The sequence below is a fragment of the Scyliorhinus torazame genome, chromosome 21 (genome assembly GCF_047496885.1).
Source record: "Scyliorhinus torazame isolate Kashiwa2021f chromosome 21, sScyTor2.1, whole genome shotgun sequence".
In the NCBI taxonomy this organism is placed as follows: Eukaryota; Metazoa; Chordata; class Chondrichthyes; order Carcharhiniformes; family Scyliorhinidae; genus Scyliorhinus; species Scyliorhinus torazame.
The window spans coordinates 57,375,596-57,388,476 of NC_092727.1; the positions used below are offsets into that span (position 1 = coordinate 57,375,596).

The 12,881-nt window shown below is 51.8% G+C and overlaps 1 protein-coding gene across 2 annotated transcripts in view; it reads right to left on the reverse strand.

Annotated features, from left to right (window-relative positions):
* The window catches only part of LOC140398302 (ATP-sensitive inward rectifier potassium channel 1-like), a 112,914-nt gene that overhangs the window by 54,875 nt on the left and 45,158 nt on the right, over positions 1 to 12,881 (reverse strand). Inside the window, exon 1 of one of the 2 annotated variants that reach the window (XM_072486831.1) lies at positions 10,600 to 10,678. The exons of the other annotated variant lie outside the window; for it this stretch is intronic. The gene's annotated coding sequence lies outside the window, so the exon portion shown is untranslated. Of the gene's footprint in view, positions 1 to 10,599; positions 10,679 to 12,881 lie in introns of those variants that run through there. 2 annotated transcript variants of the gene reach the window in all.

Genomic DNA, 12,881 nt, shown 5'->3' on the forward strand with positions numbered 1-12,881 from the left:
CAGAATCTCATCAAGGTAGGCCTGGTACTGAGTGACATCCCTCAGCGAATCGGACATTCTGCCGAGACCCTCAGCCATGGCCATCACCGACCGCGCGATAATTATAGGAGAGCTTTTCCCGAGGAGACGCAGAGGGCATCATTCGGCACACACATGGGGGGGTTTCTCTCACCCCAAATCGCGCCACGCCGCCCCGACGCCGGTCCGCCGAACCTCCGGAGAGCGGAGAACCGGCGCCATTGGTGCCAGTGAGGTCGGCACGGCGCCGGTCGGGGACCGCTCTACGCGTCCCCCCCCCCCCCCCGGTGATTCTCAGTCCGGGATATGGGCTGAGCGGCCACGCTAAAAAAGCCGAGTCCCGCCGGCGCCGTCCACACCTGCTCTTAACCAGCGGGACGTTCGGCGTGGATGCATCTGGGGGTGGCCTGGTGGGGGGGGGGGGGGGGGGGGGAGGGAGGGGGGCTCCGACTCTGAGGGGGGGGGGGAGGGGGGGGGGCCTCCGCTATGGCCTGGCCTGTGATCGGGGCCTACCGATTGGCGGGCCAGCCTCGCGGGCTGGGGGCCTCTTTTGTTACGCGCCGGCCCTTGTAGCCCGACACCGTGTTGCGTCAGGGCCGGCGCGGAGAAGGGAGCCACTGCGCATGTGCAGGAATCACGTGGGTCCCACTGCACATGCGCGTGTTGTCTCCGGCCCCATTGCGCATGCGCAGGCCCACGGTGCCCATCTGATGACGGGGATCGGCAGCTGGAGCAGCGTGGGTCGCTCCAGTGCCGTGCTGGCCCCCTGTAGGGATCAGAATTGCTGATCCTGAGACTAAGTGTTGACGCCGTCGGAAACGCCGTCGCGTTTCCTGCCCGTGCTTCGCGGTGGTTGGGGGTGTGTGAATGGAGAGTTGGGGGGTGAAGGGGGTGGGGGTGGAGGGAGGGCTGGGGGGTTCTCACGGGGAGTTAGCGGGTGGATGCTCCCTTGGGCGGGGGGAGGGGGGGGGCAGTTGGTGTCTACTCACTCGTGCTGCCCTGTGTGGATCTTTGACCTTCCCACGGCACTGAAGGCAATTCCTCCTGGTCACACGCCCCGAGTTGACAGCTGCTGCCACCTCACCCCAGGGCGCACTGGCTGCCTTGTGGCTGACTTTCCGGGACCATCGGGGGAACAGGACATCTCTCCTCACCACCACCGCTTCTAGGAGTCTCCCCAGGTCAGCATCCCCAAATCATGGGCCAGTCTCCTTGGCGCCATTATTGCGAGCTGGCTTGGATTTGGTGAGCAAGTGCAGCTTAAGCGGGGGACTGGCGAACCTGGTCCCGGCAAATCAGCTGGCGAGCCTTCATTTGTGGCAAGAAGCCTGTGAGACCTCGTTAAGTGGACCAATTAACGTTGAATAGCATTGCCGGTCTCGCTGGGCCCAGCGATGGGAAACTCACGGCAATTCCCGCTCGCTACCACAATTAGAAATGTTTCCGTAGAATCGCCCTCAATATCTATATCATCCTGGCTACTTTGTAAATTTATTACATTTATATATATCTATCATGGACAATGGTTTTCAATGACTGAAGCTATGACTGGCTCACACAAAAGGAATATCTAGCCTTCAGAAAACCACAGGAACCTTGTTGTATCTAAAGAGCTGCCAATGCCCCTGTGCAGAAATCAAGTTCCAAGGAAACGCACAATGCCCCCATTGCATTCCCGAGGGAAAGCCCAGGCCAGAGGAGATGATCCACCTGCGAGGACAGAGGACACTGAAATGTTTGGTAAATTTGTTAATGGATAACATATTAACCATGGCAAGAATACAGACCAGGAAAATACATTCTTTTTCCAAACCAAGGACAGAAGTGGGAGGTATGTCAATGGACCTTCCAAATCACCAAGCTGCTGGAACCTATCATATTGCTATGTGGAGCTGAAGGAGACAGTGTGTCATCTTCCAACAACAAAAACAGCAGCAGAACCAGAGTTCTGTTCAGATTTAAATTGCCTGTTCCTCATTGAGACTGTTTCTACTGGAACATCTAAATCTATGTACCAGTGCCCATTACAAAACTAATTCATCTGACTCTGTTTCTCCCATCGTGGAAGTGGCCTTCCCCCATACCTTCTTCAGCCTCCTAACTCTCTGAAGTAATACACCACTGGACTTTTGATTCTGGACTAAAATGAAACAATCATTTTGTCTGTGGCCTTTGCCCTGTACCTCTTTCTTTCCCTCATCCCTCGTTTATTGTGTGAATATACCGGGGGTTATGTAATGATACCCCCTCCCCGCATTTGAGTGCGTGTAAAATAAACAAACCCTCTGATTTTACCCTATCTCGAGTGTCGAGGTCACCCTACCTCGGGTTATTAATTGAGGATAGAATCACTCCAAAACTGAGAGGTTGGGGAAAAATATGTCACCGTCTATAAATGGGAAAAAAAAACACCATTTTTGTTTACAGATGGGAGGTGAGGGGAGAAATCAGGGTTCTTTTAAATTAACACTTGTCCGTAATACTTTCAGAAGGAAATTGTTCAACAACTGGAGAGTGTTCGTTATGAAGAGAGATTGGGTAGACTTAGATTGTTTTCCTTGGAGCAGAGGAGACGGATGGGGCACATAATTGAGACGTATCAAATTATGAGGGGCATAGATAGAGTAGACAGGAAGAAACTTTTCCCCTCGGCGGAGAGATCAATGACCAGGGGACATAAATTTAAGGTAAGGGGCAGGAGGTTAGAGCGGACGTGAGGAAAAACATGTTAACCCAGAGGGTGGGGGGAATTTAGAACTCACTGCCTGAAAGGGTGGTGGAGGCAGAAACTCTCATAACATGTAAGAAGTATTTAGATGTATGCTTGCAATCCCAAGGAATATAAAGTAATGGGCCATGTGCTGGGAAATGGGATTAGAATAGTGAGGTAGTTGTTTTTGTCTGGCGCAGACTTGATGGCCCGAAAGGCGTTTTCAGTGCTGCCATTCCTTGATAAGGTACCGCATAGTAGGTTGTTGCAAAAGGAAAAATCTCAAGGAATCCAGGGCAAGATACCCAATCGGATACAAAATTGGCTTGGTGACCGAAGCCAAAGGGTGGTTGTGGAGTGTTGTATTTCAAACTGGAGGCCTGTGACCAGCGGTGTGCCTCAGGGATCAGGGCTGGGTCCACTGTTATTTGTGATATATATATATATATAAACGATTTAGATGAGAATGTAGGAGGCATGGTTAGTAAGTTTGCAGATGACACCAAGATTGGCGGCATAGTGGATAGTGAAGGTTATATAAGATTGCAACTGGATCTTGACCAATTGAGCAAGTGGGCCGATGAATGGCAGATCGACTTTAATTTCGATAAATGTGAGGTAGATCAAATCAGGGCAGGACCTACTCAGTTAATGGTAGATCTAGGAGTACAGGTGTATAGCTCAAAGGTGTAGTCGCAGGTGGACATGGTGGTGAAGAAGGCATTCAGCATGCTAGATTTTATTGGTCAGAATATTGAACACATGAGTTGGGACATCTTGTTGAAGTTGTACAAGACATTGGTAAGACCACAAATGGAAAGTGTTCAATTCTGATCACCCTATTATAGGAAGGATATTATTTAACTAGAAAGAGTGCAGAAGGGATTTACGAGGATGCTACCAGGTCTGAGTTATAAGGGGCGTCATTCTCCAAACCCCCGCTGGGCCGGAGAATGGCCATTGGCCGCCGTGAATCCTGCCCCCGCCGAAGTCTCCGGTACCGGAGATTGGGCGGGGGCGGGAATCGGGCCGCGCCGGTTGGCGGGACCCCCCGCTCAATTCTCCGGCCCGGATGGGCCGAAGTCCCGCCCAGAAATTGCCTGTCCCACCGGTGTAAATCAAAGCTGGTATTTACCGGCGGGACCAGGCGGCGTGGGCGGGCTCCGGGGTCCTGGGGGGGCGCGGGGCGATCTGACCCCGGGGGTTGCCCCCACGGTGGTTTGGCCCGCGATCGGGGCCCACCGATCCGCGGGCGGGCCTGTGCCGTGGGGGCACTCTTTCCCTTCTGCCTCCGCCACGGCCTCCACCATGGCGGAGGCGGAAGAGACTCTCCCCACTGCGCATGTGCGGGAAACTGTTGGCGGCCGCTGACGCTCCCGCGCATGCGCCGCATTTCCGCGCCAGCTGGCAGGGCACCAAACGCCATTTCCGCCAGCTGGCGGGGCAACAAACGCCATTTCCGCCAGCTGGCGGGGCGGAAATCCCTCTGGCGTCGGCCTAGCCCCTCAATGTTGGGGCTCGGCCCCCAAAGATGCGGAGCATTCCGCACCTTTGGGCCGGCGCGATGCCCGTCTGATTGGCGCCGTTTTTGGCGCCAGTCGGCGGACATCGCGCCGTTGGGGGAGAATTTCGCCCAAGGAGAGGCTGGGACTTTTTTCCCTGCAGCGCAGGAGGCCTACGGGTGATCTTATAGAGGTCTATAAAATAATGAGGAGCAAAGATAAGGTAGATAGTCAACATCTTTTCCCAAAGGTAGAGGAGTCTAGAACTGGAGGGCATAGGTTTAAGGGGAGAGGGGGGGGATATACAAAAGAGACCAGAGGGGAAATTTGTTCACACAGAGGGTGATGAGCAACTGGAATGGGCTGCCAGAAGCAATGGTAGAGGCGGGTACGATTTTTTCTTTTAAAAAGCAGTTAGATAGTTAAATGGGCAAGGTGGGTATAGAGGGATATGGCCAAATGCAGGCAAGTGGGACTAGCTTAGTGATAGAAACTGGGCACATGGACAAGCTGGACCAAAGGGCATGTTTCCATGCTGTAAACATCTATGACTCTATGAGGACTATTTAATCCTCTTCCTGACTCATTTGATGGTGACATAGTGGTAATTGGATTGGAGGTACCAAGGTGCAGTGAAAAGTATTCTGTGAACAGCTCAACAGATCATTAAGTACATGAAAAGAAAAGAAAAGAAAATACATAATAGGACAACACAAGGGACACAATGTAACTACATAACACCAGTGTGGTGGTATGTATTAGGGGTAATACGGTACACCATGATGCCGAGGAGCTATTGGTGGACAGATACTGGGTCCTGATTGGATCTGCCGCCTACTGGGCTCCACCCAGAAAGGCGGGTACAAGAACCCGGTTTCTCCCAGCAGCCGCATTCTGTAACTGAGCTGCTGGGGAACAAGTCTGCTCAATAAAGCCTTGATTGAGTTCTCTACGTCTCGCCTCGTGTGTTGTCGATGGTGCCACAATTTATTGAGCAGACTTAAAAAGGAATATGGAGCTCCGGATCGCCCCGGAGTGCCTGCGAATCGGCCCCCAAGCAGCTAACTCAGCATCGGCGTTTAAGCACTGGCTGGCGTGCTTTGAGGGACACCTCCAAACGGCCCCCGGCAGACCAACAGAAGACCAGAAGGTGCAGGTCCTACATTCCAGGGTGTGTCCCGAAATCTACTCGCTCATCCAGGACGCGGAAGATTTCCCAGCGGCGATCACCTTGCTGAAAGAGACCTACATTCGGCCCGTCAACCAGGTCTATGCACGCCATCAGCTCGTGACGAGACGACAAATCCCCAGGGAAATCGCTAGGCGAATTCTACAATGTTCTACTGATCCTGGGAAGAAACTGCAACTGCCCAGCTGTAACGGTGAATGGGCACACGGAGCTCCTGATCAGAGATGCTTTTTTAGCAGGTTTGGCATCATCGCAAATTCGCCAGAGACTTTTAGAAAAAGACTCTCTCGGACTCAGAGGCACGGGTCCTTGCGGCCTCCCTCGACATGGCCTCCCAAAACGCCCGCGCCTACGCCCCCGACCGCGCTACAGCCCCTTGGGCTCCGTGGACCCCTGCCGCGATCGACCCCTGGCACCCCCCACCCACCCCCACAAGCGTGCGTGGCCAGAACCCCAGACACGGGGGGGGGGGGGGCCCTGCTGCTATTTTTGCGGGCAGCCGAAACACCCCTGCCAGCGCTGCCCGGCCCGCTCGGCCACCTGTAAAAGCTGCGGCAAAAAGGGGCACTACGCAGCAGTGTGCCAGTCTCGGGGGGGTCGCCGCTATCTCCGGGGAAGAAACTTGACCACGGACTCCCACCCCTCCCCACCCAGCGACCCATGTGCGGCCAACGGGCGCTGCCATTTTGGACCCCAGACGCCACGAGGGGGGACGGGCGCCGCCATCTTGTTACCCGCGGGCCGTGTGCGATCTATGGGAGCGGCCATTTTGTCCACCCCGGGGTCCACCCCGGGCCGTGTGCGATCCATGGGAGCGGCCATTTTGTCCACCCCCGACCGAGTGTAATCCATGGACGCCGCCATCTTGGCTGACAGGCAAGGACCCCAGCGTGGACGGCTCCATGCTGCCTGAAGACAATGACTAGATGCAGCAACCATGTTTGGCATCGGTGACCCTGGACCAGTCGCGGCCCCGGACGCTCCAGACAGCAACGACGAAGGTGCTGGTGAACGGGCACGAGACGCCGTGTTTGATCGACTTGGGGAGCACGGAGAGTTTTATTCATCCAGACACGGTAAGACGCTGTTCGCTTGTAATTCGTCCAAGCACCCAAAAAAATTTCCTGGCGGCGTGGTCCCACTCCATTGAAATCAAAGGGTTCTGCATCGCAAACCTAACGGTGCAGGGGAGAGAATTCAAAAATTATGTATGTCCTCCCCCACCTCTGCGCTCCCACCCTCCTGGGGTTGGATTTCCAATGCAACCTCCAGAGCTTAACATTCAAATTTGGCGGCCCTATACCCCCACTGAGTATCTGCGGCCTCGCGACCCTCAAGGTTGAACCGCCTTCCTTGTTTGCAAACCTCACCCCGGATTACAAGCCCTTCGCCACTAGAAGCAGACGATACAGCACCCAGGACCGGACGTTTATCCGGTCCGAAGTCCAGCGGCTGCTGAAGGAAGGCATAATCCAGGCCAGCAATAGTCCCTGGAGAGCCCAGGTGGTAGTTGTGAAGACCAGGGAGAAGCAGAGGATGGTCGTAGACTACAGTCAGATCATCAACAGGTACACGCAGCTAGATGCGTACCCTCTCCCCCGCATATCCGACATGGTCAATCGGATTGCACAGTACAAGGTCTTCTCCACGTGGACCTTAAGTCCGCCTACCGCCAGCTCCCCATTAGCCCCGATGACCGCAAGTACACTGCCTTCGAAGCAGACGGGCGGCTATACTACTTCTTAAGGGTTCCATTTGGCGTCACGAACGGAGTCTCGGTCTTCCAACGGGAGATGGACCGAATGGCTGACCAGCACGGTTTACGGGCCACGTTCCCGTACCTCGACAACATCACTATCTGCGGCCACGACCAGCAGGACCACGACGCCAACCTCCGAAAATTCCTCCAGACCGCGAACACCCTCAACCTCACCTACAACGAGGAAAAATGCATGTTTAGCACAGACCGTCTAGCCATCTTGGGCTACATAGTGCGTAATAGAGTGATAGGCCCCGACCCTGAACGCATGCGCCCCCTCATGGAGTTCCCTCTCCCCCACTGCTCCAAAGCCCTGAAACGTTGCCTGGGCTCCTTTTCTTATTACGCCCAGTGGGTTCCCCAATATGCAGACAAGGCCCGCCCACTAATCCAGTCCACTACTTTTCCCCTGGCGACAGAGGCCCGCCAGGCCTTCAGCCGCATCAAAGCGGATATCGCAAAGGCCACGATGCGCGCCATCGACGAGTCCCTCCCCTTACAAGTTGAGAGCGACGCATCCGACGTAGCCCTGGCGGCCACTTCAACCAAGCGGGCAGACTCGTGGCCTTTTTCTCCCGGACCCTCCGCGTTTCAGAAATTTGCCACTCCTCAGTAGAAAAGGAGGCACAAGCCATAGTGGAAGCTGTGCGACATTGGAGGCATTACCTGGCCGGTAGGAGATTCACTCTCCTCACTGACCAACGGTCGGTAGCCTTCATGTTCGATAATGCACAGCGGGGCAAGATAAAAAACGACAAGATCCTACGGTGGAGGATCGAACTCTCCACCTTCAATTATGAGATCTTGTACCGTCCCGGAAAGCTGAACGAGCTGTCCGATGCCCGATCTCGCGGCACATGTGCCAACGCACAAGTGGACCGTCTCGAAGCCCTCCACGAGGACCTCTGCCACCCGGGGGCCACTCGTTTCTACCACTTCATAAAGGCCCGCAACCTCCCGTACTCCGTCGAGGAGGGCCAAACAGTCACCAGGAACTGCCAAATCTACGCAGAATGCAAACCGCATTTTTTCAGGCCAGATAGAGTGCACCTGATAAAGGCTTCCCGTCCCTTTGAACGCCTCAGTTTGGATTTCAAAGGCCCCCTCCACTCCACCGATCGCAACACGTACTTTCTTAACGTCGTTGACGAATACTCCCGTTTCCCCTTCGCCATCCCCTGCCCCGACATGACCGCGGCCACAGTCATTAAAGCCATCTGCACCATCTTTACCCTGTTCGGTTTCCCTGCCTACATCCATAGCGATAGGGGGTCCTCCTTCATGAGTGACAAACTGCGTCAATTCCTGCTCAGCAAGGGCATAGCCTCGAGCAAGACGACCAGCTACAACCCCCGGGGGAACGGGCAGGTAGAGAGGGAGAACGGAACGGTCTGGAAGACCGTCCTACTGGCCCTACGGTCTAGGAGTCTCCCAACTTCCGGCTGGCAGGAAGTCCTCCCGGATGCCCTTCACTCAATCCGGTCCCTGCTGTGCACCACCACTAACCAAACGCCTCACGAGCGCCTCCTTGTCTTCCCTAGGAAGTCCTCCTCTGGAACGTCACTTCCGACCTGGCTGGCAGCCCCGGGACCCATCCTGCTCCGGAAACATGTGCGGGCGCACAAATCAGACCCGCTGGTGGAAAAGGTACATCTCCTCCATGCAAACCCGCAGTACGCCTACGTGGCGTACCCCGACGGCCGACGGGACACAGTCTCCCTGCGGGACCTGGTGCCCACCGGAGCTCCCAACACCCCCCCAACACCAATCACCACCCCCTCACTCCCGCCGGTGCACCCCACAGCCACCCCCTTCCCGGGGGGATCGGTTCTCCTCCCAGGCCCTCCCAGGAGTAAGGAAATAGGGATGGACAGTGCGATGCTCCCAGAGTCGACCGGACCCGAGCTAGCACCACCACCACCCGGGCTGAGGTGATCAGAAAGGGCGACCAGGGCACCCTCTCGGCTCATTGAATCGGTTTAAGTAATGTAAATGATTCAGTGGCCCAGTAAAAGCGGCATTGTTGTAAATAGTTAATGGTTAATGCAACATACCGACCCTGTAAACCCCTACCACGTTACCATCCACCACCCCGCCGGGTTCCTTTTTAACAAGGGGTGAATGTGGTGGTATGTATTAGGGGTAATACGGTACACCATGATGCCGAGGGGCTATTGGTGGACAGATACTGGATCCTGATTGGATCTGCCGCCTACTGGGCTCCACCCAGAAAGGCGGGATATAAGAACCGTTTCTCCCAGCAGCCGCATTCTGTAACTGAGCTGCTGGGAACAAGTCTGCTCAATAAAGCCTCGATTGAGTTCTCTACGTCTCGCCTCGTGTGTTATCGATGGTGCCACAACCGGCATCGGGTGAAGCACACAGGCGCGTAGTGTTAATCATGTCAGTCCACAAGAGGGTCGTTTCGGAGTCTGGTAAAAGCGGGGACGAAGCTGTTTTTGAGCCTTAATGTCACTGTACCAGTAATCCAGAGGCCTGGGAAAATTCTCTGGTGACATGCGTTCAAATCCCTATGCTGGAGGAATTCAACTGCAATAAATTCAACAAATAAAATCTGGAACTAAAAGCTAGTCTCAGTAATGGTGATCACAAAACTATCATGAAATGAAAGAAAATCGCTTATTGTCATAAGTTCAAATGAAGTTACTGTGAAAAGCCCCTAGTCGTCACATTCCGGCGCCTGTTCGAGGAAGCTGGTACGGAAATTGAACCCGCAGTGCTGGCCTTGGTCTGCTTTACCAGCCAGCTGTTTAGCCCACTGTGCTATTATCTCTCGACAAAACTATCATTGATTGTCCTTTCAGGGGAGGAAGTCAGCCATCTTCCCCGGTCTGGCCGACATGTGACTCCAGACTCTCAGCAATGTGGTTGACTCTTAACTGCCTTATGAACTGGCTGAGCAAGCCACTCAGTTCAAGGGCAATTAGAGATGGGCAATAAATGCTGGCCTTGCCAGTGACACTCGCCAGTGACACTCACAGTAAAAAAAGTGCAATGTAATGACAGTCCCTTCCCCCTCCCCCCATGTCTCAGAAGCCCAAGACACGTAGCAAAGCGAATGCAGACTGAGCACAGTGAGATTCCAACCCTTTACTTTCATCTTTGTGCCTGAGAACTGAGCAAATAAGAGAAAAAACGGTCACATTGGCTCATAGGCACAATTGTCTACAGACCATTAACATAAACATAAACACGCAGGGTCATAAACACATTCAGAGGTAAATAGTGACTCACAGTTATCCAGACTCATAATAGATAGACACACAAACAATCTCTATCTCTCTGAGAAAGTTTACATATATTTAGTTGAACAGGTACATTTCTTGTTATATGACAAAGCAACGTTGGAAGGATCAAGTAAGAGAGAGAGAATCAGCCTCAACTATTGAGTCCTACATACCGCGTTTCACCTTCCCGTCTGCAGGGCTGACCCTTCCCCTGGGCTGCGCCACCAGACATGGTGCTTTGTTCCGTGGAAACTGTGTGTTTAATCTGCTGTGCTTGGTCTAATCCTGGGCACATGCCGGAGTTTAAGAGCCCAGAGCACAGAGAGTCTTGTTATAAAGGAGAGTTTGTCAGCTACAACACGTTGCACGGATTTCCAGAACAAGCATTATTGTTTATTGCCATGGTTGAGATTAAGTGAATGTATGATTAAAAATGGCTTAAAATAATTGAAGCACATTGGAAGCAAAGACTCACCTGAACTGTTCTCATAAACTTGCCCTTCTGATTTGAAGTGGTTGCCTAACAGCTTGCATCTCACCCACAGTACTCGAACTATGCTCACCTCACTCCTATTCCACAGGCACAGACTGCTGCTCCTTCCAATCCTTGCTGCTTCTCACCATTTTAATGTTTTACAAAAGCAATGTCCTTGTTATCTCCTAACTCCAGGTGGCACAACTGATGAAAGAACTTTCAACCAAATCCCATTTCTTTAAAGGTCAACGGGCTCAAAATCCCAAAGGTCTTTGCAGGGATCTGAGTGGAATTGCAACACTCAATTCCAGTTCATTGCTCGTTATTACCTCATTGATCTTAGGATCAGTGCCAGTGATCACCCTGGAATTGACAGCATAGATGTGGGAAAATAGCTCATTGTGGCAAAGGAATGAAACCTGGAACACTGTAAGGAGTTAGCAAAGGCTTTTACTAATTATTTTTTTTTAAAAAGGAAATATGGTGGAGAACTGGAAAATGCCACAGATGTGTTTTGATCAAAATCTGAATAAAATAAGTACTCACTAGAATGCTTCTATTTGGGCGAATAGACGTATTTGACTCCTCCACGGAGAACTGGCACAATACGTCACAGATGCCAACATTTGTTCACAAGAAGAGAAAAGGGAGGAACAATTGAATTATAGGTCAAACAGTCTTAACTTGGTTCTGAAGAGTTGGAGTTCACTCAATCTCCAATGTTTGGAGCAGATACATTGATGCTTAAAGGTGTCAATGGAGGAAAGCACAAAAAATGCATAGATGATTCTGGGGCAATGTGAATAAACATAAGTGATATTAAATTAGTACGCTAGGATACAGTTCAAGTGTTGCATGCACTTCTGGACACCTCATTGCATGAATGACATTCAGAGATGTGATAAGGGGCTCTGCGGATTCACTACCAGAATGAGACGAGAAATGCAGAAATGGGAGAGTGCAGAAATTAAGAATGCATGGAAAAGCTGAGGTATTTTCATTGAAATAATAAGGGGAAAGATCAATGGAAATGTATAAATTTATCAAAGGTTTGGAGGGGGTAAAAAATAAAAGTTTGTTTTCACTAGTTATTTTCAGAATTTCATGACAAAATTTGGCACTATAGATGGAGGTGGAAAAGGAATGTAAAGAAGAACATTGAAGTGTCCAAAAGGTTCCTTCGACCTTTTGATTTCCATCTCAGAGAGCAGGCGGGACCTCAGTTTAAAGTCTAATCTGAAATATTGATACTTCTGATTGTGTTACACTGAAATGTTAGACGGGTTTATGAAGTAAAGTCTCTGGATAAACACACAGCCTCTTGATCCAGAGGCAATGCTACTCTTCACTGGGCCCAGCTGACACAAAAAGTCAATGAGGGCAATCAAGAAGATATTGCATATGTGTAAGCTCTCCAGCTCAGCGATAGATTGCACTATAAGAATGTGAAGATTGTTAACATTTGCAGGGGAAAATATAGATCCATCAGGAATGACCAGGAAGTCAAGGAATCATTGAGCCATTGAAAGGGATCAACATTGATGCGATATTGGATAACATTGAAAGGCCAGATATTACCTCTCGAGCCTCTGACTCTCTCCAGCAAGAGGGTATTGAGTTTCAAATAAACACTGAGGAAATTCTATAGATGTGGTGATTGTCCCTTCAAGAGCAATACAGGGCCACTTGACCTGGATGACCAATCGGGAATAAAGGCTCCAAGGCAGTGGTATTTTGGGAGCTGCCTACAGCCAATGAGGCTGCTGCATGATTCTTACTAATAAATACCTTTTGTGTTCACTAATGAAGTCTGTGAAAGTACATCTTCACATTTGGTGACAAAAATAAATTATCCTGACACTGCCTCTGGCCCAACACCTGTGAGTATTATGTTTTAGTCGAAGTCTAAATAAATGTACTCAACGGAATGCCTCTCTTTGGGTTAAAAGAGTCCCATTTGACTCCTCCACAGAGGACTGG